The sequence below is a fragment of the Coregonus lavaretus genome, assembly GCF_964263955.1.
Source record: "Coregonus lavaretus genome assembly, chromosome: 34".
Lineage (NCBI taxonomy): Eukaryota > Metazoa > Chordata > Actinopteri > Salmoniformes > Salmonidae > Coregonus > Coregonus lavaretus.
In genome coordinates, this window is record NC_140021.1 from 35,142,728 (window position 1) to 35,169,221 (window position 26,494).

Below are 26,494 nucleotides of genomic sequence, written 5' to 3' on the forward strand. Positions count from 1 at the left end.
TAGGACTAGTTTATTCCTTGCTACCCCATTCCGAAACTAACTTCAGCTCTTGTTAAGTGTTGCAGTCATTTCAGATGCTGTAGTAGCTGATGTGTGGAGTCATCCGCATACATAGACACACTGGCTTTACTCATAGCCAGTGGCATGTCGTTAGTAAAGATTGAAAAAAAGTAAGGGGCCTAAACAGCTACCCTGGGGAATTCAAATCAAATCAAATTTTATTGGCCACATGCGCCGAATACAACAGGTGTAGACATTACAGTGAAATGCTTACTTACAGCCCTTAACCAACAATGCATTATTTCTTTTAATTAAAAAAGTAAAATAAAACAACAACAAAAAAGTGTTGAGAAAAAAAGAGCAGAAGTAAAATAAAATAACAGTAGGGAGGCTATATATACAGGGGGGTGCCGGTGCAGAGTCAATTTGCGGGGGCACCGGCTAGTTGAGGTAGTTGAGGTAATATGTACATGTGGGTAGAGTTAAAGTGACTATGCATAAATAATTAACAGAGCAGCAGCGTAAAAAGATGGGGTGGGGGGGGCAGTGCAAATAGTTTGGGTAGCCATGATTAGCTGTTCAGGAGTCTTATGGCTTGGGGGTAGAAGCTGTTGAGAAGTCTTTTGGACCTAGACTTGGCACTCCGGTACCGCTTGCCGGGCGGTAGCAGAGAGAACAGTCTATGACTAGGGTGGCTGGAGTCTTTGACAATTTTCTACCTGGATTATGTTTGAGAGGCTTCCATTAAAGAACACCCTCTGTGTTCTGTTAGACAAGGAACTCTTTATCCACATTATAGCAGTGGGTGTAATCGATAATGTCAAAAGCTGCGCTGAAGTCTAACAAAACAGCCCCCACAATCCTTTTTCATCAATTTCTCTCAGCCAATCATCAGTCATTTGTGTAAGTGCTGTGCTTGTTGAGTGTCCTTCCCTATAAGCGTGCTGAAAGTCTGTTGTCAATTTGTTTACTGTGAGATAGCATTGTATCTGGTCAAACACCATTTTTTCCAGAAGTTCACTAAGGGTTGGTAACAGGCTGATTGGTCGACTATTTGAGCCAGTAAAGGGGGCTTTACTATTCTTGGGTAGCGGAATGACTTTAGCTTCCCTCCAGGCCTGAGGGCACACACTTTGTAGTAGGCTTAAATTGAAGATGTGGCAAATAGGAGTGCCAATATCATCTGCTATTATCATCAGTAATTTTCCATCCAGATTGTCAGACCCCGGTGGCTTGTCCTTGTTGATAGACAATAATACTTTTTTCACCTCTTCCACACTGACTTTACGGAATTCAAAAGTACAATTCTTGTCTTTCATAATTTGGTCAGATATACTTGGATGTGTAGTGTGAGCGTTTGTTGATGGCATGTCATACCTAAGTTTGCTTATCTTGCCAATGAAAAAGTCATTAAAGTAGTTGGCAATATCAGTGCGTTTTGTGATGAATGAGCCATCTGATTCAATGAATGATGGAGCCGAGTTTGCCTTTTTTCCCAAAATGTCATTTAAGGTGCTCCAAAGCTTTTTACTACCATTCTTTATTGTCACGGTTTCAGCCGAGGCTGCCCCTCCTCCTTGCTAGGGCAGGCTTCGGCGTTCGTCATCACCAGAGTACTAGCTGCTACCGATCCATGTATCTATGTTTGACTTGTTTTGTCTTAATTGGTCACACCTGTTTCCCATCATGTAGTTATATCTTCCCTATTTAGCCCTCTGTCTTCCACTGTGTGTTGTGTGTGTTTGTTTTAGTCTTGGTTGTCGTTAGTGTGTGGGATTGTTCCCTCCCTGCGTGGAGGTTTGCTGTTCATTCTTTTACCTTTGAGTAAAGTACACTTTTTGATTAGCTCTGTGTCCTGCGCGTGACTTCGCCTACCGCATTACACTGACGCCTTGACATTTATATCATATATTTTTGTTTCATAGTATATTTTTTAAAATTTGTATGAAGTTTAGTCACATGATTTCTTAATTTGCATTACGTTTTCCAATCAGTTGGGCTGCCAGACTTATTTGCCATATCTATTGCCTCTTCCCTCTCAACCATACCATTTTTCAGTTCCTCATCAATCCAAGGGGATTTAACAGTTTTTACAGTAATTTTCTTAATGAGTGCGTGCTTATTAGTAAATGGAATAAGCAATTTCATAAACGTGTCAAGTGCAGCGTCTGGTTGCTCCTCATTACACACCACAGACCAGCAAATATTCTTTACATTATCAACATATGAATCACTACAGAACTTCTTGAATGACCTCTTATACACTATATTAGGAACAGCCTTTGGAACTTTGGTTTCCCTATATTGTGATCACTACATCCTATGGATTTGGATACTGCTTTAATGCAAATGTATGTAGCATTATTAAAGATGTGATCAATACATGTTGATGATTTCATTCCTGTTCTGTTTGTAAATACCCTGGTAGGTTGACTGACAACCTGAACCAGGTTGCAGGCACAGGTTACAGTTTGAAGTTATTTCTTGAGTGGGCAGCTTGATGAGAGCCAGTCAATATTTAAATCAACCAGAAAATATACTTCTCTGTTGATATCACATGCATTACCCTTTGCAGATGCCACATTACTGACAAAAGTTTGTACATATAAACTGTAACTAAGTAAAGGGAGATGTAAAGTAAGAATTTAACGTGTAAATGTAACATAGGGTTTGTACGTTTACAGATCTAATTGAAAGTTTACGTTTCATGTTTCACGCATGGCATTTCTTACGATCCTAACAATTAACATATGGATATTCTTACAATCCTAACGATACGTACGTTCAACCATTTGGCAGCTATCTCGCTTCATACGATCTCCAAGGCATTCCTAGTCGATCGCCAAACATTTCTGTAAAAAACCCAACGATACAGTCTTGTATTCCGATTTTGTTGGGGGGTCTCGGGCTGTTGGCGGTAAGTGCACCCGATTCAGCTACCCTGTGCACCGGGTAGGGGAACTGTTGCCATTTTGAACCATTTCATGTGTCTGAAGGTACAAACTCTGCCTTCCCAGCGGGCCGGAGAGCAAATCAAGTACACTATTGGCCTACCGCTGGCCAATCGCATGGCTCAGATTAGCGTGTCTGCACTAAGGTAGCAGGGATAAAAGAAAGCTACAGCAAATTTGATACTGTGAGATTTCAAAACGTTTAAAACCATGACTAGAGAGAGACTGTGAACGAATACAGCAAAGAGCTGCTGTTTCATGTTGACGTTCTTACTCAGCACTTTCAACACTTTGTATTCAACACTTTTATAAGCCATAAAATGCGCGTTCTTGCTATTTCCACTCAGCGCTACAACAAGCACTGCAGCAGTAATGAATGAGTAGTTAAGTGTATCTATAGGCTTGCGTTGTTATTATTGGTGACTTGGGTCTTTTTTAATTTCGAGGAACATTTCACTTTCTCTGTTCATAAGAGTAACAACATGAATTTGTGCATGAGGCAGAAATAATGTGGTGCGACTCGAGTTTTACCATCAGATGGAAGACTGTGTCCCTTTTTGGTCAGTGTCAGTGGAGGAAAGGGAGAGTGGAGGGATGTTAAGAGGCGGACCCTCAGTCTGCTGCTCTCTCCCTCCGCTGAGACTGACCAGCAGATGTAGGCACCATCAGCCTAGTAAAATGAAAATAAAAATCAAATTATTTAAATGTATGCTCATCAAGCTGTGCCTCAAGTAATACAACAACGGCTCTATTACTGGTGTGATCATATTGCCTACCTCAAATTTTGAAAAATGGCCCTAACTACAACGCATTGGCAGGGCAATTCAAGCAAAGACAATATGCGGTGATAATGTATTGGGCCTATAGCTTACTGCACAAACCTCATTGCTACAGAACTGTTTTTATTTGATTAATGTTGCAAAGGCTTATGTTTTTTAAATAATGTTAAAAACAATCTCTGCTTGCATCTTGACTCAGAAAAGGTTGGTGACCACTGTTCTAGAGTTTTCCCTGATTACACTATCAACATTTCCCTTTACTGTGGCAATTGTGATCAAATCAACGCAATATTAGCCACTTTCAATACAACATACTGAAACAAAACAACTATGCAAGAGATTTTGTTGTAGAATCGGAGTAGGATTCTATTGTATTGACATGCAAGACTCAGCCTGTACTCTACACAGACCGGTGCGGCATAACCACACAGAGCTGCAGTAGATCTATACACAAATAGACCAATACCATATATGGATCTGTACCATTTACTTTGAACTGGACTGTGTTTACAGTATGAGTGGTCATGAGTAAATGCGCTTATTTTGAGATCAAAGCGACAGCTTGTAGCCACGTGTGCATATTTTGTTCATATTGTAGCGGTTTTGAGGACGGGTTCTTTGCAAGGCAGGGTTTACACACACAACACCAAATAAAGGGTTAAACTTGTTTATTATGATCAGGCTTTGGCAGCATTCTTCACAAATCATACCCAAAACAAACAAAGTAAATACTTTGCTACCCGTGGAAGGTCCTCCAAGCTTTGTTTTTGGTGGAGTTCCATCCTTCTTGTAAGCCTATTCTCCTTTCGTCTTTTAAAGCCTCCTTTTCGTTCCGTTGCTCTGCTTCTCCCATAGCCTCCTACTCCTTTAGCAGCCGGGGTCAAAACCAAGACAAAGAAAGAAACACAGGGCGCTATTAAAGTAGAGAGACTGATTGGTTTCACCTGTCTGCAGTTTGGCTCTGATTATAACTGGAGACAGGAGTGGCTGCTCTGCTGCAGTCTGGAAGTTTCCCCGGTGCTGTATGTGGTCCTGGCAGCCAAAAAACACAGAAACCTTGCAGGCACATAACGTCCATCCACAACACAACCCCTGAAACCGCTACAATATCCTTTGCTAGTTAGTGCGTTTTTTGCCCAGTTATAGATCATTTGTAGTAAGCAATATGGGAGTGATTGCTTCCTACAAGAACACAATACGTGTCGATTTCTAGACATCTTTGAAAAGCGAGTGTTGTATTTTGAGATAGGGCTCGTATAAGTTAAGTAACCAATAGGCAGAGGATAGCATAATTTGTCTGATTCTCTGTAATAATGGTATGGGAATAATAATGCATTTTATTTTGTAAAGTGGTTTCTTGCATCAAACAACACAACAACATTGTCAGTCACCTCTTTGTTTGAAGGACAAATGGATAAACAGGTTAATGTCAAACCCTGTATGTTTTTTTTCAACAGTCTCATGAAATGTTGACCCACGGCGCCGGAGAAGATGGCTGCCGTTTTACAGCCCTCTAACCAATTGTACTATTATGTGTGTTTTTCCGCGTTATTTGTAATTTATTTTGTACATAATGTTTCTGCCATTGTCTCTTATAACCAAAAAGAGCTTCTGGATATCAGGACAGCGATTACTCACCTCGTATTGGACGAAGATTTCTTCTTCAACGAGGCGGCCCGAAGGATATCCTACAGACACCCGACAAGGCCCAAATCCCCGTCATTCGCATGAGGAAGAGACTGAGATATCGTGGACGTAGGTCGGGGTGCCTTGTAAGGATCCGAAGGTGAGCGAGTAATCTGCCGCTCCCATCAATCCTATTAGCCAATCTTTCAATCATTGGAGAACAAATTGGATGACCTAAGATTACGGTTATCCTACCAACGGGACATTAAAAACTGTAATATCTTATGTTTCACCGAGTTGTGGCTGAACGACGACATGGATAACATACAGCTAGCGGGCTATACGCTACATCGGCAGGATAGAACGGCTGACTCCGGTAAGACAAGGGGTGGCGGTCTGTATATTTGTAAACAACAGCTGGTGCACAAAATCAAATACTAAGGAAGTCTCAAGGTTTTGCTCGCCTGAGGTAGAGTATCTTATGATAAGCTGTAGACCACACTATTTACCAAGAGAGTTTTCATCTATATTTTTCATAGCTGTCTATTTACCACCACAAACCAATGCTGGCATTAAGATTGCACTGAATGAGCTGTATAAGGCCATAAATCAACAGGAAAACGCTCATCCAGATGCAGCGCTCCTAGTGGCCGGGGACTTTAATGCAAGGAAACTTAAATCCGTTCTACCTAATTTCTACCAGCAGGTTAAATGTGCAACCAGAGGAAAAAAAAACTCTAGACCACCTTTACTCCACACACAGAGACGCATACAAAGCTCTCCCTCGCCCTCCATTTGGCAAATCTGACCATAACTCTATCCTCCTGATTCCTGCTTATAAGCAAAAACTAAAGCAGGAAGCATCAGTGACTCGGTTAATAAAAAAGTGGTCAGATGACGCAGATGCTAAGCTACAGGACTGTTTTGCTAGCACAGACTGGAACATGTTCCGCGATTCTTCAGATAGCATTGAGGAGTACACCACATCAGTCACTGGCTTCATCAATAAGTGCATCGATGATGTCGTCCCCACAGTGACCATACGTACATACCCCAACCAGAAGCCATGGATTACAGGAAACATCCGCACTGAGCTAAAGGGTAGAGCTGCCGCTTTCAAGGAGCGCGACTCTAACCCGAACCTCCGACAAACCATCAAACAGGCAAAGAGTCAATACAGGACTAAGATTGAATCGTACTACACTGGCTCTGACGCTCGTCGGATGTGGCAGGGCTTGCAAACTATTACAGACTACAAAGGGAAGCACAGCCGCGAGCTGCTCAGTGACACAAGACTTTCAGACGAGCTAAACCGCTTCTATGCTCGCTTCGAGGCAAGCAACACTGAAGCATGCATGAGAGCACCAGCTGTTCCGGATGACTATGTGATCACGCTCTCCGTAGCCGATGTGAGTAAGACTTTTAAGCAGGTCAACATTCACAAGGCCGCAGGGCCAGAAGGATTACCAGGACATGTACTCCAAGCATGTGCTGACCAACTGGTAAGTGTCTTCACTGACATTTTCAACATGTCCCTGACTGAGTCTGTAATACCAACATGTTTCAAGCAGACCACCATAGTCCCCGTGCCCAAGGACTCTAAGATAACCTGCCTAAATGACTACCGACCCGTAGCACTGACGTCTGTAGCCATGAAGTGCTTTGAAAGGCTGGTCATGGCTCACATCAACAGCATTATCCCAGAAACCCTAGACCCACTCCAATTTGCATACCGCCCCAACAGATCCACAGATGATGCAATCTCTATTGCACTCCACACTGCCCTTTCCCACCTGGACAAGAGGAACACCTACGTGAGAATGCTATTCATTGACTACAGCTCAGCATTCAACACCATAGTGCCCTCAAAGCTCATCACTAAGCTAAGGATCCTGGGACTAAACACCTCCCTCTGCAACTGGATCCTGGACTTCCTGACGGGCCGTCCCCAGGTGGTAAGGGTAGGTAACAACATCTGCCACACTGATCCTCAATACGGGGGCCCCTCAGGGGTGCGTGCTCAGTCCCCTCCTGTACTCCCTGTTCACCCATGACTGCATGGCCAGGCACAACTCCAACACCATCATTAAGTTTGCCGACGACACAACAGTGGTAGGCCTGATCACCGACAACGATGAGACAGCCTATAGGGAGGAGGTCAGAGACCTGGCCGTGTGGTGCCAGGATAACAACATCTCCCTCAACGTGACCAAGACAAAGGAGATGATTGTGGACTACAGGAAAAAAAAGAGGATTTAGCACGCCCCCATTCTCATCGACGGGGCTGTAGTGGAACAGGTTGAGAGCTTCAAGTTCCTTGGTGTCCACATCACCAACGAACTATCATGGTCCAAACACACCAAGACAGTCGTGAAGAGGGCATGACAAAGCCTATTCCCCCTCAGGAGACTGAAAAGATTTGGCATGGGTCCTCAGATCCTCAAAAAATTCTACAGCTGCACCATCGAGAGCATCCTGACTGGTTGCATCACCGCCTGGTATGGCAACTGCTTGGCCTCCGACCGCAAGGCACTACAGAGGGTAGTGCGTACGGCCCAGTACATCACTGGGGCCAAGCTTCCTGCTATCCAGGACCTCTATACCAGGCGGTGTCAGAGGAAGGCCCTCAAAATTGTCGAAGACTCCAGCCACCCTAGTCATAGACTGTTCTCTCTGCTACCGCACGGCAAGCGGTACCGGAGTGCCAAGTCTAGGTCCAAAAGTCTTCTCAACAGCTTCTACCCCCAAGCCATAAGACTCCTGAACAGCTAATCATGGCTACCCGGACTATTTGCACTGCCCCCCCACCCCATCCTTTTACGCTGCTGCTACTCTGTTAATTATTTATGCAAAGTCACTTTAACTCTACCCACATGTACATATTACTTCAACTACCTCAACTAGCCGGTGCCCCCGCACATTGACTCTGCACCGGTACCCCCCTGTATATATAGCCTCCCTACTGTTATTTTATTTTACTTCTGCTCTTTTTTTCTCAACACTTTTTTTGTTGTTGTTTTATTTTTACTTTTTTGTTAAAAATAAATGCACTGTTGGTTAAGGGCTGTAAGTAAGCGTTTCACTGTAATGTCTGCACTTGTTGTATTCGGCGCATGTGGCCAATAAAATTTGATTTGATTTGTAGGCCTACATTGAACACCACACATTGTCTGCTACTGTAGGCTAAATGATAGAACAGCTATTTCCATGTTAAAATGTTATGGGATGCATTTTCTCCATTGTTTTTGATGGTAAGCCACTCTGGTAGGCTACATTATGATCAAATAGCCACAGTAGCCTACTTGGCCAATGATAAACTGTAACTTAAAGCGGGTACAGTGTTCCCAGTAAACGCGCTGGAAGTTTCACAAAGTTCAAGTTTGCGCTCAGCAGACCTGAAATTTGCTCAGTGGCTAATGTTTTTTGAGGGAACATTGCTTATGGGTAATGTGAACGAGGCTTTAGTGTTGATATGTTAAATACCTATCCAGGCATTGTAAGATCTGGCTTGCGTCAGCAACGCCTGGGCAGAGGAACAAGCCCATATTCTTCTCAGCATCAAGTTGCATATAATATGCATTTTGATAAGCAGTCAATGCACAACATTTCTTAATGCAATCGCAGTGAAAAACACTATTGAAAGCAGCTTTGATGGCCTTTATTATTTGTTAAAAAGAGGGGGATCCCAGCTTTCCATGGCTACTACATTTATTTCTCAACTCCTAATAATGAGTGATCTGCGCTGTTTAAAAGGGATGGTTCAACAGAATAACAAAATGACATTGGCTTCCTTACCCTGTAAGCAGTTTATGGCCAAGTTATGACAGCAATCCATGCTTTGGTTAAGTTTCCATGGCACTGTTTCCAAATGCTAATGCTTCTTTAGCATTTGTGGCACAAATCCCATGCAAGTTATGGTACCTATATTAGCATTTTTGTGCATTATATCCAAATCATCTAGTGACTTTGTTGAGCTACACAATCAATTTAAAATACTTTAGAAACATTTGATGTGAGCTTTAGGAAGTGAGCTTTAGGAAATGAAAGAACTCTACGAAATGAGAAATGATTGGAAATGACTACTTTTTCAGTCCCCTCATTGTGCACTATACTTCTATAAAGGCCATGAATTTCTGTCACTTGTGATTTTGTATTTTGGCTTACTCAGCATCTGAAATATCTGACTCAAGCATGATTGTAGAATTGAGCTGACCTGAATGACAGTGTCTGTATTAGCTCCATTGTCACTGTCCTTCATTCTGGCCCCTTTCCATCCCATTTAAAGTCTCACTGTCTGAATGATAGTGATTATGTAGACACTACTAGACAGTCACCCTCATGGAAAATGAACTGTTTTGTGCAGCGTAGTCATCCTGCATATCTGGATGCCATGTTCGGGGACATCTCTGTGAGGTCATCTGTGTCTTGTCTCTGTCCAGGACAGAGTGCTGACTGTTCACACACTCAGGACAGTTTGTCTCTCTCTAGAATGACCAGTCAACAGAGGATCTGCACATAATAGGAAGTCAAGATCTATCTTATCTACAAGGGAAGGTATGTACATTAGTGCTTAAAAAGATTGTAATGATTTTATATGGACATTTGTCTAACCAGATTTATTTCTGTAATCTTTGCATTGTTATCCCTCCCTGGGAAATTGGATTCTATGCATTTAGGTACCTTTTGTTCTGAAAATATTTTGCGTGAATAACATTTTGATATTTAGTCATACCTAGCCACAAGGGGGAGCTCTCAGCTCTGCTGTTGAGTATTTGTATTTGTATTTATTAAGGATCCCCATTACATTTCATAACACTTTTCACATATCTGTTACATTAGGGGAAACGTAATCCATATTGAGTAAGGTCATATAAAATATGGTTGTTTGAGGCTGTTTCGTGCACATCTTAGGCATGTGGCAAAGCAGGTTAGTTGTGCTCAAGGTTTCCATGTTCTCTGTCTCCATTACATGTCCTTACTCCCTGTTCATAGTGTTACATAACATTGTTCAGGTGTAGGATGTAGGCCCAACCATAGATACACTCCACCAGCCACACAAAGAGCCTCATACACAGCCAAGGGGGAAACGCTGTTATTTGAACCCCTGCACCAGAGCGACTAACTTTATTCAAGGCATTTGCAATACTGTACCATGAGATGATGCAGGCACTTACCTCAGAGACACACAGACATGTCATTAAACTCCCTCGTGATGCACGATTGTCCCTAACAATGAGCCAAAGTTACTTCCAGATGTCTTAGACAGTACAGAGTTAATCTACATGCAGCCTTATTATACAGGAGGCCTATTAATATGCCATCTTCCCTACTGCTTATTAATACATCTGACATTTTTATAGGAATCAACATAGTTAATTTCTTCACTTATTCTCATTCACTATTTTGATAATCAGGTCTTAAGTGATGCAATAACAGCCGGACGGCAAGGGATTGATAGATTGCATAGAAAACTGGCCTTGCATTCAGGCAATAATTGCTTAAAATCTATAGCGTAGAATCCCGTATTATCGACATATTCAACAGCGTTTAAGAAATATATTACCTTCAACAGTGTTATCTTGTGATCAAGCCTTCAATGTTTTGTGATTATTGGTGTCGTAAAAATGTTAGCTAACGGTTTAGCAATTAGCAAGTTTGACATTATTTGAAAATATTACTGTTATCTGCTTTTGATAAGCGGTTAAGCAAAAAAATACGTCCCGTATTATCTGTATACGGCCCCCAGTTATTGGGCACCTTACTATTTTGTTCAATTACAAGATATATCCGTTTAATTTTGTTGAAAAAAGAGACACCAACCACGTACCCGAAGTGTTTACTAGATAGTTGACTAGTTGGCTAGTCTTCCGGTAAAAAATAATGACTTGCCTGTCAACTTTTCATTGCGTAGCCCGGTGCGCCCTCTTGTGGACTCTTAAAAAATGGTTCTTCACCAACATATTCAGTGTTGTAACCAAATGAAATATGAGTATTAATAATTTACATCAAATACACTTTAATTTCAGTTATGTGCATTAACATAAAACAATGAAAACACTGGAGTTTGTGTTGCAGAGGTGCACTTGGAAAGTAAAGGAAGAAATACACAAGATGGGTTCAATAAATATATATATTATATTTTAGACATTTATTTTTTTGAACAAATAAATAATTTCATATGAACACAAACAAAACAAACTATTAAATCTCGACCTCCATCCCTATATTGTCACAAAAATCACAATAAAAATCCAGCTCCACCGCTACCTCTTGATCCCACTGCACACACCTGCAGTGGAACCAGTGCTGGCAAAAGTCACAGCACACCCATGGCACCTCGGATCTACACTCCTGAGAGGAGCTTGCAGGCGGATCACGCTCCCCGCAGCGAGCACAGCAGGTGGTGTCTTCTTTTATAAAAAATTAAATAATAATACAAATTGATTAATATGGTTTTGCAAAATGTAGAAGTTCTTCAACAACAATAGTAATTGATACAACTGAGAGAGCGAGAAAAACAGATTATGAAGTACCTGAGAGTGGTGCCATGGGTGGTGTGACAGATGTGACCGGTGTAGCTTTTCTCTTCCTTTTCTGTGCTGCAGTTTGAGAAAAAGTGGTGTTAGACAGAGCATGTTGCATGAAAACCCTTTTCAACTTTTTTACATCAATACCTCTGGAGGAAGCTGCAGGGGTTTTGGAGGAGGTGGAGATGATTTGAGGGCTGGTGCTATGTACTGTAGATATATAAAGATATATATATATTTTTTTTACATTGCTGTTTTATAAAACAGATAACAAACAGTCATTTGTTCGTAATTTTGTGTTTACCTGTGGAGGTGGTGGTATTCAAATTGCAGGGGGCAGGGACACCAGACGAGGCTGCTATGGTGGTGTGACCAGGGGAGACGGAGGAGGCAGTTGGTCCAGAGGAGGCCGTGTTGGTGGTGACAGACATGGGGGGTGGTGTGCATTGGGGTGGTGGTGGACAAAACCGCCGACGATGGCTTGGAGGAGCTGGTGTTTGTAATGGTGGGGTTGAGGGGCCGACGATGGTGTGGCCGGGAGAGTAGGCATGTGGCCTTCTTCTGCAGCTGGGGACTCCGGCCGCTCCTACAGGTGTTGCACACTGGGAGGCACTGGCAGTGGTGATGCAGCTGTCAGGAGTGGTTCCAGCAGGGGGTCCAGCAGAGGCGATGGCGTCGATGGTCTCATCCATGGCAGCCCTCTCCTGTGCCCTCTGTGTTCTGAGGGCTGCCCGACGCTCTTTCTCCTCTGCCCCGGCCCTCTCCTTCTCACCCCTCTCCTGCCACTGGCGCGTGTATTCCTCCCCGGTGAGGCATGTGGCGACCACAGGGAGTCTTCTGTATCGGTCCAGCCGATACTTCAGGACAGTAAGGATGTGCCCCAGGTCCTTCGCTATCAGCCCCCCCTCTATTAGGGGTTGCTCTTCTAGAGCTAGGGATAGGACTGGAGCAGCGGCTGGGACTGGGGCAGGGGCTGAGGGTCCTCCTGTGGTCGCTGGGGAGGAGGTGCTGATGGATGGCACAGTGCTGCTGGTTCCAGTAGAGGCGGTGTTGGGACCCGGTAGGGTCCGAGACGGCATTAAACGGGACCCTTCAATGGCTGAAGGGTCAAAAGGGAAGAGGCCACACTTCTTAAACCCTTCCACCACATAGCGCATGTCCTTGCATCGCTGGTACGGGTAGCGGAATACTCTGGCAAATTCTGATTTGTTTACCATGTACATTTACATTACATTTTAGTCATTTAGCAGACGCTCTTATCCAGAGCGACTTACAGTTAGTGAATACATATATCTATTTTTTTATACTGGCCCCCCGTGGGAATCGAACCCACAACCCTGGCGTTGCAAACGCCATGCTCTATAAACCGAGCTACATCCCTGCCGGCCATTCCCTCCCCTACCCTGGACGACGCTGGGCCAATTGTGCGCCGCCCATGAGTCTCCCGGTCGCGGCCGGCTGCGACAGAGCCTGGATTCGAACCAGGATCTCTAGTGGCACAGTTAGCACTGCGATGCAGTGCCTTAGACCACTGCGCCACTCAGGAGTATACTCATGTATATGTAGGAGTGGTCAAAATGGCTAAGGTGGTGTGACCAGTCTGGTCGCTACGAAACCCAGACTCATCGCAGTTATAGATTTGTCTGGGTTTCTCCCTCAACCCACTCTCCTCCAAGTGCTTCTCATAAGAAGTGAAGAAGGTGTCCATCGTCGGACGTGTGGCACACTCAGCTCTCCCCCTGTCCAGGGTGTCCGGCCTCCTCATGCTTAGGTTCTTGTGCCTCCTCCTGAACATTTCCCACCACCTCTTCCCCAGTGGTGGGATTGTTTCCCCTGGGTGCCGAAACCTACAATAGAATAGAATATATAATTGTCCATCCAGGATGAAAATGTTTGTTTTGGCATCACCATACACATCCACATTTACATCACACACATTGATAACAGTCAGTCCAGCATTCTACATACATAAACACATAGAACACCAAATACCTGCGTATTTTGTCTGCGTATTTCATCAGCCTCTGTCTGGTGAAGGGGAACCCATGGCTGGCGCAGTAGATACAGTACTGCACCAGAGACTTTTCATCCTCTGGTGCAAGCAATGTGGGTGGTCCACTGCGACAACCATGGGTCACCCGGCCGCTCAGCCTGTCCGCCAGGGTCTGCCGAGGTACACCATGCACCTTGGTAGATAAGAAAAGAAAACTGTTACTAGCAGATAAAATTCACATACACATGGTAATCTCCTAAAAACAAAAGATGCCTAACCTTGGCAGCCTGGCGGATAGCCATCCCTGCCCCGCAGTCCTCCATGGCATGGAACATGTCCACCTCACTCCACTGCTTCCTCTTGACTTTCTCCATGCTGCAGTGGTAAATACATGTAGCTAAATAACTTGGCATACTATACACATTTTAGAAAGATAACTCAATCTGAATATGTATAAACATTTACATTTCAAAGCTAAGGCATTGAAAGGTGATGAAAGTTTTCACAATAACTGAAAGTGTACCCACGTTTTTTGTTTGATGTTATCTGTAATGAAAATTAGTGTCCCAATTAGTGTAATATTGATGCATACATTGTACCATTTAACTAAATACTGCCTCTATGTAGCTGTTGTAAGATGAAATATAGCCAACAGTGATAGGTGTCGAAAAGTTAATGGTTCAAAGTTCCAAATACATTTTTGCAGATTGTGCAAAACGCCTCCGTCAGAGGACTCCAATTTTGATACGGTAAAGCTTGACAACATGCAGCTGTTTTCGTGATATGTATTATCTAACACTTACAATTTCTTTCCTTTTTGCTTACTTAGCAGTTCTATCAACATTTAGCAACTAAGATAGCAACATTAGAAAATCCGTTAGCTATATTTCAGAGGTAAAAAGTTGGATATTAAATTAGGTGTGGTCTGTCGCGCAGTCGAATTTTACAATATGCAGCGTGTTCCACAAAATGTGTACATATAACTTTTTTGAAAACTCTCAAAACCTAACTTAACTTACATAAATTGCACTGAAAATCGGTGGTCAGCTAGCAAAAAGGGTGTCGTTAGTCACAAAACTTACCGTTATTTTTCAGTCCATTTAAATGTTGAGCTCGAGGTGATTCAATCCTCCAACCGCTAGAAAGTGTCCGAGGTCAGGGGGTGTCTGATGTTTGGGGAAAATTAGCTAGTGTTCTCCCTACCCTCCAACCTCCTGGAGCACATAGGTGTTCTTTTGTATTGAAAACAAATGGAGAAAAAGTGGTATTTTCCCTTTGAGATGTTTCAGACTGAAGTCAACTATGCATAACACTACATCACATGATGGCTGTTTAGCCCCACTCTAGAGGGAAAACGGCATCTGAGATCCAATCAACATTCTAGATGGGCTGTGTGACATAAACACACACACAAACACAAAATTGCACTCATTTTGCCACACTACATGCTGTACTTCTATATCATAGGTCTTGTTGTTAATCTCAGATCTCAAGGAACAATTTCAAAGCAAGGCAAAACATTGTCATTGATATCTGTATAAATCTATATGGATTCATTTATTTTACAGAACTGTATAACATACTGTACATGTTATCAGTTGATTTGCAATTGCAATACATTTTCCTCTGATAGCAGTCCACATTCACGGCCCTCACTCTCTCTATTCCTCTTCGTCCCCCCACCCCTAGGCTATAGTTGACACAAGAAAGACCATGATGGCCTTTCTGAAGCATGTGCAGGCCTTTGAACCCAAGATGGTCAAGGTCGCCGGGTGAGTCAGCCTGTCAAAGTTTTCCGTGTTCACGGGTTGGAAATGATGAGCCTGTGACAGCAGCAGGAACAAGACGTCACTCTTCCCTAGTTACAGCAGGGTCTGGAGATATGCATTCCTTCTGTCACCATACTTCTATTTACATTTCTCTCAGGTTGTAAATAAGGTTTGTGATTGTGTTTCATTGCTTGAGTATTCATTGCTTGTTAGTATTGCATTTTTTGCATGAATCAATCCATGTGTATTCAACACTATTGTTTAGATTTAGAATGGTATAGGTTCTGTACTGTATGTGCCCCTTTGACGCTTCCGTAACCAGTGTTGTTCCTATCTGAATGATAATAGCTACACTATCGTCATCTTCACTATAATGTAGTCATACACTGTTTATGGAGTATCACTTTAAATGGTTGTCATTTGAGATCAAGTCCAATCTCTTCCGCATGATTTATTGCAAAGATTAGCTGAATTAATGGTTGTAATGTCATGTCTGTTTCCTGGTGAAAAGGGTCTCTAATGTGGTTGGAAGCCTTCCAGACTGTAAGTGCATCTCTATTAAATGTCATCTAGGATTTCACTCATCCTTCAGTCATCCTTCAGAACAAGATTTATACTGTATATCTCAAGTTACTCATATAATCTCAGTCTAAAGCCAAGGTGGTTTTGAAAACTGAATTAAGTTGTATTGTAAATGTATGTTTAACGTTTAATACATTACAAAGTGCTTTGTTTGAGGTTGGTATTTGATCCTGAGACATTTCAATTAGATGTTCTACTATACATACATGATATAACCCCTGGCATTGACTCAGGTTTGAATGTATGGTTTATTCAGACCATGTCTACATATTTAACATATATCATTCTATGTGTCTGTATTTACCTTAACAGATGTGGGGTTTGAAATTCCTAACCGTTTTTTCGTGGGTCATGCCTTGGACTACAAGTTTTTCTGTGACCTGAAAGTAAGGCTTAAGCGTACTTTCACTCCTGAACGACACATTACCTTTTAGTAAAGAGCTGTTTGAAAGAGATGAAAGAACCAGGAGCTAAGAATAAACATAGTCAGTCAAAGAGACACGTCTCTCTCTGAAACCTAAACGCACCCAACAGGTATCCCCAGGAAGAGTTTGCATCTAGGCAAATCCACAGAGTGCATGCCTTTTAAATTTAAATGTTACCTTTACTTAAACAGGGAGTCACCATAGAGACCAGGGTCTCTTTCGCAAGGGAGCCCTGCAAATACAAATCATAGACAAAATCAGATTGTACAAAAACAAACTAAAATACAGCACAGCAAACAATCAAGAAAAACAGCCACATTCCACAGCAATCCCGATCAATGCCAGAGTATACAAAATAATATATACAGTGGGGAGAACAAGTATTTGATACACTGCCGATTTTGCAGGTTTTCCTACTTACAAAATATGTAGAGGTCTGTAATGTTTATCATAGGTACACTTCAACTGTGAGAGACGGAATCTAAAACAAAAATCCAGAAAATCACATTGAATGATTTTTAAGTAATTAATTTGCATTTTATTGCATGACATAAGTATTTGATACATCAGAAAAGCAGAACTTAATATTTGGTACAGAAACCTTTGTTTGCAATTACAGAGATCATACGTTTCCTGTAGGTCTTGACCAGGTTTGCACACACTGCAGCAGGGATTTTGGCCCACTCCTCCATACAGAACTTCTCCGGATCCTTCAGGTTTCGGGGCTGTCACTGGGCAATACGGACTTTCAGCTCCCTCCAAAGATTTTCTATTGGGTTCAGGTCTGGAGACTGGCTAGGCCACTCCAGGACCTTGAGATGCTTCTTACGGAGCCACTCCTTAGTTGCCTTGGCTGTGTGTTTCGGGTTGTTGTCATGCTGGAAGACCCAGCCACAACCCATCTTCAATGCTCTTACTGAGGGAAGGAGGTTGTTGGCCAAGATCTAGCGATACATGGCCCCATCCATCCTCCCCTCAATACGGTGCAGTCGTCCTGTCCCCTTTGCAGAAAAGCATCCCCAAAGAATGATGTTTCCACCTTCATGCTTCACGGTTGGGATGGTGTTCTTGGGGTTGTACTCATCCTTCTTCTTCCTCCAAACACGGCGAGTGGAATTTAGACCAAAAAGCTATGTTTTTGTCTCATCAGACCACATGACCTTCTCCCATTCCTCCTCTGGATCATCCAGATGGTCATTGGCAAACTTCAGACGGGCCTGGACATGCGCTGGCTTGAGCAGGGGGACCTTGCGTGCGCTGCAGGATTTTAATCCATGACGGCGTAGTGTGTTATTAATGGTTTTCTTTGAGACTGTGGTCCCAGATCTCTTCAGGTCATTGACCAGGTCCTGCCGTGTAGTTCTGGGCTGATCCCACACCTTCCTCATGATCATTGATGCCCCACGAGGTGAGATCTTGCATGGCGCCCCAGACCGAGGGTGATTGACCGTCATCTTGAACTTCTTCCATTTTCTAATAATTACGCCAACAGTTGTTGCCTTCTCACCAAGCTGCTTGCCTATTGTCCTGTAGCCCATCCCAGCCTTGTGCAGGTCTACCATTTTATCCCTGATTTCCTTACACAGCTCTCTGGTCTTGGCCATTGTGGAGAGGTTGGAGTCTGTTTGATTGAGTGTGTGGACAGGTGTCTTTTATACAGGTAACAAGTTCAAACAGGTGCAGTTAATACAGGTAATGAGTGAAGAACAGGAGGGCTTCTTAAAGAAAAACTAACAGGTCTGTGAGAGCCGGAATTCTTACTGGTTGGTAGGTGATCAAATACTTATGTCATGCAATAAAATGCAAATTAATTACTTAAAAATCATACAATGTGATTTTCTGGATTTTTGTTTTAGATTCCGTCTATCACAGTTGATGTGTACCTATGATAAAAATTACAGACCTCTACATGCTTTGTAAGTAGGAAAACCTGCAAAATCGGCAGTGTATCAAATACTTGTTCTCCCCACTGTATATATATATATATATTGTGTGTGTGTGGACGTGTGCGTGTGCTTGTTGGTGTGCATGGGCCTCTGGGAATGAGTGCGTTCGGGCGCATGTATATGTGCACCGTATGTTTTGGATTATCTGTATGTTTTCCTGAACTCTTGCACCGTGCCTCATGCCAACACTCCTATGTTAAAATGAGTTACGGCTTTCTTATTTTATAACATTTACTGACCTTATCTCTATTATGAAGACCTGTCTCAAGGAGATACTCAGATTCGTCCTTAACACTGTCAGACATACTTTGATACAGGTAATTGTAGGCAGTGGAGTTATGACTCGTCACTTCAATTCATGTACAGTGAGGGAAAAAAGTATTTGATCCCCTGCTGATTTTGTGCGTTTGCCCACTGACAAAGACATGATCAGTCTATAATTTTAATGGTAGGTTTATTTGAACAGTGAGAGACAGAATAACAACCAAAAAATCCAGAAAAACGCATGTCAAAAATGTTATAAATTGATTTGCGTTTTAATGAGGGAAATAAGTATTTGACCCCCTCTCAATCAGAAAGATTTCTGGCTCCCAGGTGTCTTTTGTACAGGTAAGGAGCTGAGATTAGGAGCACACTCAACTCGCCGTGTTTGGAGGAGGAGGAATGCTGCCTATGACTCCAAGAACACCATCCCCACCGTCAAACATGGAGGTGGGAACATTATGCTTTGGGGGTGTTTTTCTGATTTACAATTTTAGCAAGTGTATTAAAAATAGAAAACAAAAAGACCTTATTTACATAAGATGGAACATCTCTATTTCTTCACCTGATCATTTATCACACTACACTTGAACACCAAGAAGTCAACTCTGTTCACCACCGATTATTTTGACCCCACGCTGATAGAAAACCTGCTCCAGAGCACTCAGGACCTCAGACTTGGGCGAAAGTTCACCTTCCTACAGGACAACGATCCTAACGACACAGCCAAGACAACGCAGAAGTGGCACAAACCTGACAGAGCTTGAGAGGATCTGCAGAGAAGAATGAGAGAAGCTCCCCAAATACAGGTGTGCCAAGCTTGTAGCGTCATACCCAAGACGACTCGAGGCTGTAATCGCTGCCAAAGATGCTTCTACAAAGTACTGAGTAACGTGATATCAGTTTATTTGATTAATTTGCAAAAATGTCTAAAAACCTATTTTTGCTTTGTCGTTATGGGGTAGTGTGTGTAGATTGAGAAAAAACTATTTAATCAATTTTAGAGTAAGGCTGTAACGTAACAAAATGTGGAAAAAGTGAAGGGGTCTGAATACTTTCCGAATGCACTGTATCCCTTTCATACACAGACCAGACCAAAATCACACTAATTTACCACGCCTGTATTGTTATACCAGCCTTTTCATATATCTGAAAGGGGAAGGGGTTAAAAACATGGAAAAATAAAAGCCACCTAAAGACGTAGTCATGATTCAAAATTGCATTTTCACAGACACTGTAAACAAAAAACAGGGATCAGGTCTGTGTGAATGGTTCTGCTTTATTGCAAGTAAATTAATTAACACTTCCATTGTTTAACACCCCCCCTAATTTGCCCCCATGGTTTATCACCACCCCCACCCCTCTAGATTTGCCAGTTACCCACTGATATGTAGAAAATGGTTATACCAGCAAATAAGTGGTACATTTTTGAAAGGGGGTCATAAACATTTTTATAGGTAACATACAACATTTTCTAATTGAAATGGGTAATAGTAAAACTACTTGTAATTTATCCCACTCTAAAGTAGGACTTGTGTTCTGGTATTATGAAAAAATAATAATGTATGCACTCACTAACTGTAAGTCGCTCTGGATAAGAGAGTCTGCTAAATGACTAAAATGTAAATGTATTATGAGGGTCACAAAAGGGGTTCCCGACGCAAAATGTTTTGGGAACCCCTGATTTAGCACTCTTATCCAGAGCAACTTAAGTCAGTGCATTCAACTAAGGTAGATAAAGAACCACATCACAGTCACAGCATGTAAAACTTTTCTTTAACCGTTACTGAGGAATGTTGTTGTAGTTAAACTGTTCTGTTGGTTGTGTCAGACAACTGAATAGGCTAAGTGACAAAAGGGGAGTGTTAATAAATATTCCACACTGCAATCTCCATTTTGCCATTTTAATAAGTAACAACTATTGAACTTGACATAAAGTAAAATTCTGTGCAGTTGAAATAAATGTTTTATTATGTTTCCTTAAAACGTCTGTAAAACATGAACTTTCAACGTCTTTAAACAGCTTGCTCAGCTTCCTCTGCCTCAGTCAGCCTCACCCTCAGCTGCTTGTGGAGGGGTAGAGAGTAGGATAGGCATGGCGGAGGTGGTGGAGGGGTAAATTGGGGTCAGACTGGGATATGGGGACATGGGCACCGTGGTGGTGGGTACAGCGGGGATACCGCGTTTGGACAGGGGACGGAGTGAGGGGTGCTGGGTGGACCCATAGACACCGTAGCTGCTGCCACCCCTCCTTGCATCCCCTGCAGTATCTCAATATCCTTGGCTTGGGTATTGTTAATCTCTGTGATAAGCTGAAACATAGACAAGAAATGTGAAACCAACACCATACTTCAGTGATTGAATTAAATCAACACCAGGCTAGACTCATTAAAAAAGAACACATTAAAATGTTACGTCTGTCGGAAGGCTGTGGGATAATGAGGTACAAATCTATATCTATTCATTTATTATACCCCATCTTTCTCCCCAAATTTGTGTTATTCAATTGCTAGTTACGATCTTGTCTCGTCGCTGCAACTCCCCAACGGGCTAGGGAGAGGAAAAGGTAGAGACATGGGTCCTCCGAAACAACATGATCCGCCAAGCAGCACTGCTTCTTAACACACTGCTCGCTTAACCAGGAAGCCAGCCGCACCAATGTGTCGGAGGAAACACCGTTCGACTGACGACCCAACTCAGCTTGCAGGCGCCCCACCCGCCACAAAGTTGCTAGAGCGCGATGAGCCAAGGAAAGCTCCCCGGCCAAACCCTCCCCTAACCCGCCCTATGGGGCTCCCAGTCACGGCTGGCTGTAATGAGGTACAATTCTACCCGTGCAGTTTACTGTATTATTATTTGGACGAGTCATGATTTCACGGGGATGCACCTACATCTGGCATCTTTTTGAATTTCGGAAGTAGAGGGGTTGATTTGGCCCATAGATGGCCGAATCCGACAGTATTTCAGAGTAGGGGGTGTGGACTTGTCTGCTATCAAAGAGGATCCGCCCAGGTTCCGCCACTCACACTAGGCCAAACATCTCAACCTGCCCCCAAAACCAAAGATAGCGTTCACACTAGATTTGATTCTGGGCTGCTGGGATTAACACCAGTTAAACATAGAGAGGCAGTACCTGCTGTTTGAGCCGTAGGAGGAACTGCACCTCTATGTAGGTGACCTGCAGGAGGCTTTGGGCCTGGATCAGGGAGTCGTCCAGAGCCTGCAGGGAGCTCCTCAGTATCTTCTTCAGAGACCCAGCTAGCAGATTGTCCACCTGGACGTGCTCTATAGAACAGGGGATTGAGTTAGTCAGGATACACTCACCACACCGTAAACTCATTTAATGTGGACAACACAATACTTGACCTCTTTTAGTGTCAATTTTAACGTGAAAATATTGGTAGGGCAAACTCAATCAAAAAAGCCAATATGCATCGAAACCACTATACAACACATTGAATGATAACCAATCCCACAAATGAATTTCGAGCCACACACAAACATAACATCGGGGTCATGATCAGTTCATAGGCTACCTCCCATATCTTTATCTCTTGTTGCACGGAAGACCACGGTAGTCAAGCATACTTTTATACAGTTACGTTTATTTTACTTCAGAATCATTTTCAGCATCGGTCTGAAATATTGATACATTGAGGATTGGCACACTGCCAAAACACTATTCTGAGGGTCTGCCTGCCTGTTACGAAGATGCCCCGGTAAAGAATAAAGCAACAAAGTTTATAAAGCTACTCCTCGCTTCATCCATTGCATAGTTGCAGTTTCATGAGTATTACAGTCTGACAAACATCAACAAGCCACATTGTATAGCTAGCTCAAAACAGTACTTCCATCCACCACTCGGGTTGAATCTTCTATTTCAGCTGACTTTAACTGATGGCCTTATTTTTATGTTTAGTGGCTGATGAGCACCGTGACATTCGATCTCTTCCTTTCCTTTATAACTAAGTCAGAAAAGTATATGCTAGGACATAATCAACATAATTCATTTAGACTTTTCAGCTAACTAGAAAACCTGGTAAACAATTATGAAGTTGACATCAGTCTAATCAAAGTTACCGGAGATAAGTTGATTTATCTGTGACCAATGACCTTGACCCTTCTTGTAACTCTATGGCAGCACCCAAAGGGGCTAAAGCTGCCTAGAACTACCAGTACGTGCTGCAGTCACACGCTGTCCCAACAAGTGATATGCAGTTCACGAAAGATTTGTTCTTTTTGAAAAACTATTTTTACTGATTTGAGTCATGATACATTTTTCTGAGTTGACTAGCTAATCAACAAAAGTACATTGTTTAAAGGACACTTTTACACATGTCACAAATGACAGCTCCAATAAGCCCCCTATGGTGAACGAGATGCTTGTAGACAGGGTATCTGCAGGTTCTGTGAAGTTGAATTTAAAACGTAAGACCTTTTAATGCCACTTGAAATGCAATTTAATACCAACGCCACACACCTGCTAATATTCCCCTCCAGAAATGAATCCATGTTGGAAAAAAGTAGTATTTTTAGAGCTGGCTCTTTCAAAAGGCTATAGCCTACATGGCTCCTATTATCAAGCCGGTGTGCTGTTTTAGCAATAAGCCAGACAGATGTAGTAGCATAGTGGCAACTGGCTAGGCTATAGATGGCTGAAGCATGGGGTTGCCCATCTGCATTTGTTAGGCTACCCCAGTGGGCTAATCATTAGCTAGATCACCAACTAAGTTTTCAGAATTTTGGCTACGATATCAATTCCAGCTTAGTATAATGGCACTCAATTCCACTGTGAAAAAAAATACCTTGAAGTGAAATATACAGCACTGTTACTGTTCAAAACATGTGGTGTACTCTCCATCTGGAGAGCTAGGCCAATGGGTGTGCACGCTTTTGATCAAGCACACCTGAGTCAGCTTAACAAGGTCCTGTTAAGCAGTTGATTTGTAGAATCTGGTGTGTTCGAGTGGGGCTGGAACAAAAGTCTACACAGCCAGTAGCCAAATAAAATAATTCCCTCATTCAGTTTATCGGGTATCAAATGACTATACTTCTTTGAAGCAAGGTAGCTAAGCGGGAGGGGAGGGCCCTAGACTGACTTTTTCCAGTGCCAAGACATGAAAGTAGTTAGCTATTTCATCTAAATATTTTCAGGGAATGCATGATGGATATTTTGATGTGCAACATGTCAGAATACAATCCAGAATAATCAGATCTCTTTTTGGCTCAGAATTTAAGACATTTTAAGGCCTTTAAATCAGATAAATGAATTTAAAGACTAAGGCCCCGCGGACACTCTGGTAGAAATCATGATTCTTTCAAGTTCAGTTCAACGTTCACCGGCAGGGGGTCCTGCATGCTCTGGGCATTACTGACTGAAATGACTCGAAAGATTTGTTCTTTTGATTGAATGAGTCGAAAAGATCAGAGTCAGTAAAAATATCCGAAGTTCCCATCACTAGTCCCATTTAATTCACTTATCCACATGAAACCTTGAGCATGCGGAAATCACGCACAACCAGAGAAAATCAACGAGGGCTGACCCCTGGCTAGCCCCACCGCAACAGAGCCTTGAGTGAGGCTGAAACAGCTGCATTAGGGTGCTGCCTTTACTGAAAACAAACATTCAAAACGGGGAAGCAACCACGTATGCTTTATTAGCTAAAGTGACTGGGTGTATTGATACACCAGCCAAAGTGTAATTAATAACTTCCCCATGCTCAATGGGATATTCAATGTCTGTGCCCTTCTTTGCGAGGCATTGGAAAACTTCCCTGGTCTTAGTGGTTGAATCTGTGTTTGAAATTCATTGCTCGACTGTGGGACCTCACAGATAATTCTATGTGTGGGTTACAGAGATGAGGTAGTCATTAAAAAATCATGTTAAGGGATAATCAACGAGGGGCTATGCGTTCTATGGAAAATAATCATTGACTTGGAAGGTGTGCTCCACAATGCGCTAGCAGAGTGTAACTAAGATTCCACAGAGTTGCTGTCACGGATTCTGCCGAGGCTGCTCCTCCTCCTTGCTCGGGCAGGCTTCGGCGTTCGTCGTTCCCGGAGTACTAGCTGCCACCGCTGGATGTTCACGATAGTTGTTTGGTCTGGTCTTGTGTGTGCACCTGTTTCGTATTGAGTATAGATTATGTCACCTATAAGTTTCCCTTTTGGTTTGTTTGCAGTTGTGTGTAATTGTCCGCCTGTCCGATTGGTGTCTCGTTAGATGTTTAGTGTTTTACGCGTGTGTGCGTAATCGTTCGCCTCCTTTGTTTCGAGGCCTTTTGTTTTGACTTTGTGCATTCTAAGTAAAGTCATTTTGGACTTAGCCTCCTTGTCCTGCGCTTGACTCCACCACTGCATCCACATCAGTTTACGTGACAGTTGCAATATTTTCCAGAGAATGCATAGAGCGCCGAGTTGATTATCCATTTCATACCATGGATATAATTTAAGACATTTGCAGCTAAAAATGCTTTCATTTGGCACTAGAAAAGTGTTCAACAGCCACTGAAGTAGCTAGCAAGTTCACTAGATATCTACAGTAGTTTCCTTGCTAACCAAACAAACAGACTTGCTAGTTTAGCTAACCAAATAATCAGTCCTTGCTTGCTATTATGAAAATCGAATTCAACAATGCCAATAAGGTTTTCAATTGGACTTGTTTTCAAAAGCAGCTCAAAAACATACAACATGTAAGAATGAACTACAGTCATTGAATTCTATTGTGCTTTATAGGGAAATAATTAATGCTCTAGAATGACCTTCAAGCCAATAAGAAACGAGTCTTCAACAATGCCATGGTATAAACACTATTATACACTGGGTGGTTCGAGTCCTGAATGCTGATTGGTTGAAAGCGGTATACCACGGGTATGACAAAACATGTATTTTTACTGTTCTAATTATGTTGATAGCCAGTTTATAATAGCAATAAGGCACCTCGGGGGTTTGTGGTATATGGCCAATACCACACCCCCTTGTGCCTTATTGCACACAGAGTGAGTCCATGGAACTTATTATGCGACTTGTTAAGCAAATGTTTACTCCTGAACTACTTAGGCTTGGCATAACAAAGGCATTGAATACTTATTGACCCAAGACATTTCAACTTCTCATTTTTTATTAATTTGTAAAATAAAATACATCCACTTTGGCAAAATCGCAATAATCCATTTTCAATTCAGGCTGTAACAACAAAATGTGGAAAAAGTCAAGGGGTGTGAATCCTTTCTGAAGGCACTGTACATGATAACAAAATAGATCAGTTGTATTACTAGCGAGGCACAGCTGAGCCTATATTTAAATAATTTGCTTTTTTATTTTACCGGACAAACGGTACCTGCATGCATCTGATGGTCAGTCTCAGCGGAGGGATAGTCTCCAAAACTAGCGGAGGTTGAGAGCAGCAGAAGGTCCGCCTCTCACAGTCCCTGCTCTCCCTCTTCCTCCGGTGAGACTGACCAGAGAGATGGGACAACGTCTTCCACCTGATGGCGAAACTCAAGAAGCACCGCATTGTTTCTGACTCATGCACAAATTCATGTTGTTCCCATGACCAGAGAAAGTGAAATATTCCTTGATTAAAATAGACATGATGAGCAAATGACAATAAAAACGCAGGCCTTTCGATACACT

General features: G+C 42.5%; 1 pseudogene across 1 annotated transcript in view; it reads left to right on the forward strand.

Annotated features, from left to right (window-relative positions):
- The window catches only part of LOC311108928 (hypoxanthine-guanine phosphoribosyltransferase-like), a 32,662-nt pseudogene extending 15,759 nt beyond the window's left edge, over positions 1-16,903 (forward strand). The window contains exons 4-8 of the transcript in view: positions 9,845-9,910; positions 15,566-15,648; positions 16,142-16,188; positions 16,540-16,613; positions 16,844-16,903. The product of the transcript in view is annotated as a hypoxanthine-guanine phosphoribosyltransferase-like (transcript). The remainder of the gene's footprint in view (positions 1-9,844; positions 9,911-15,565; positions 15,649-16,141; positions 16,189-16,539; positions 16,614-16,843) is intronic.
- Positions 16,904-26,494: the final 9,591 nt, after the last annotated feature.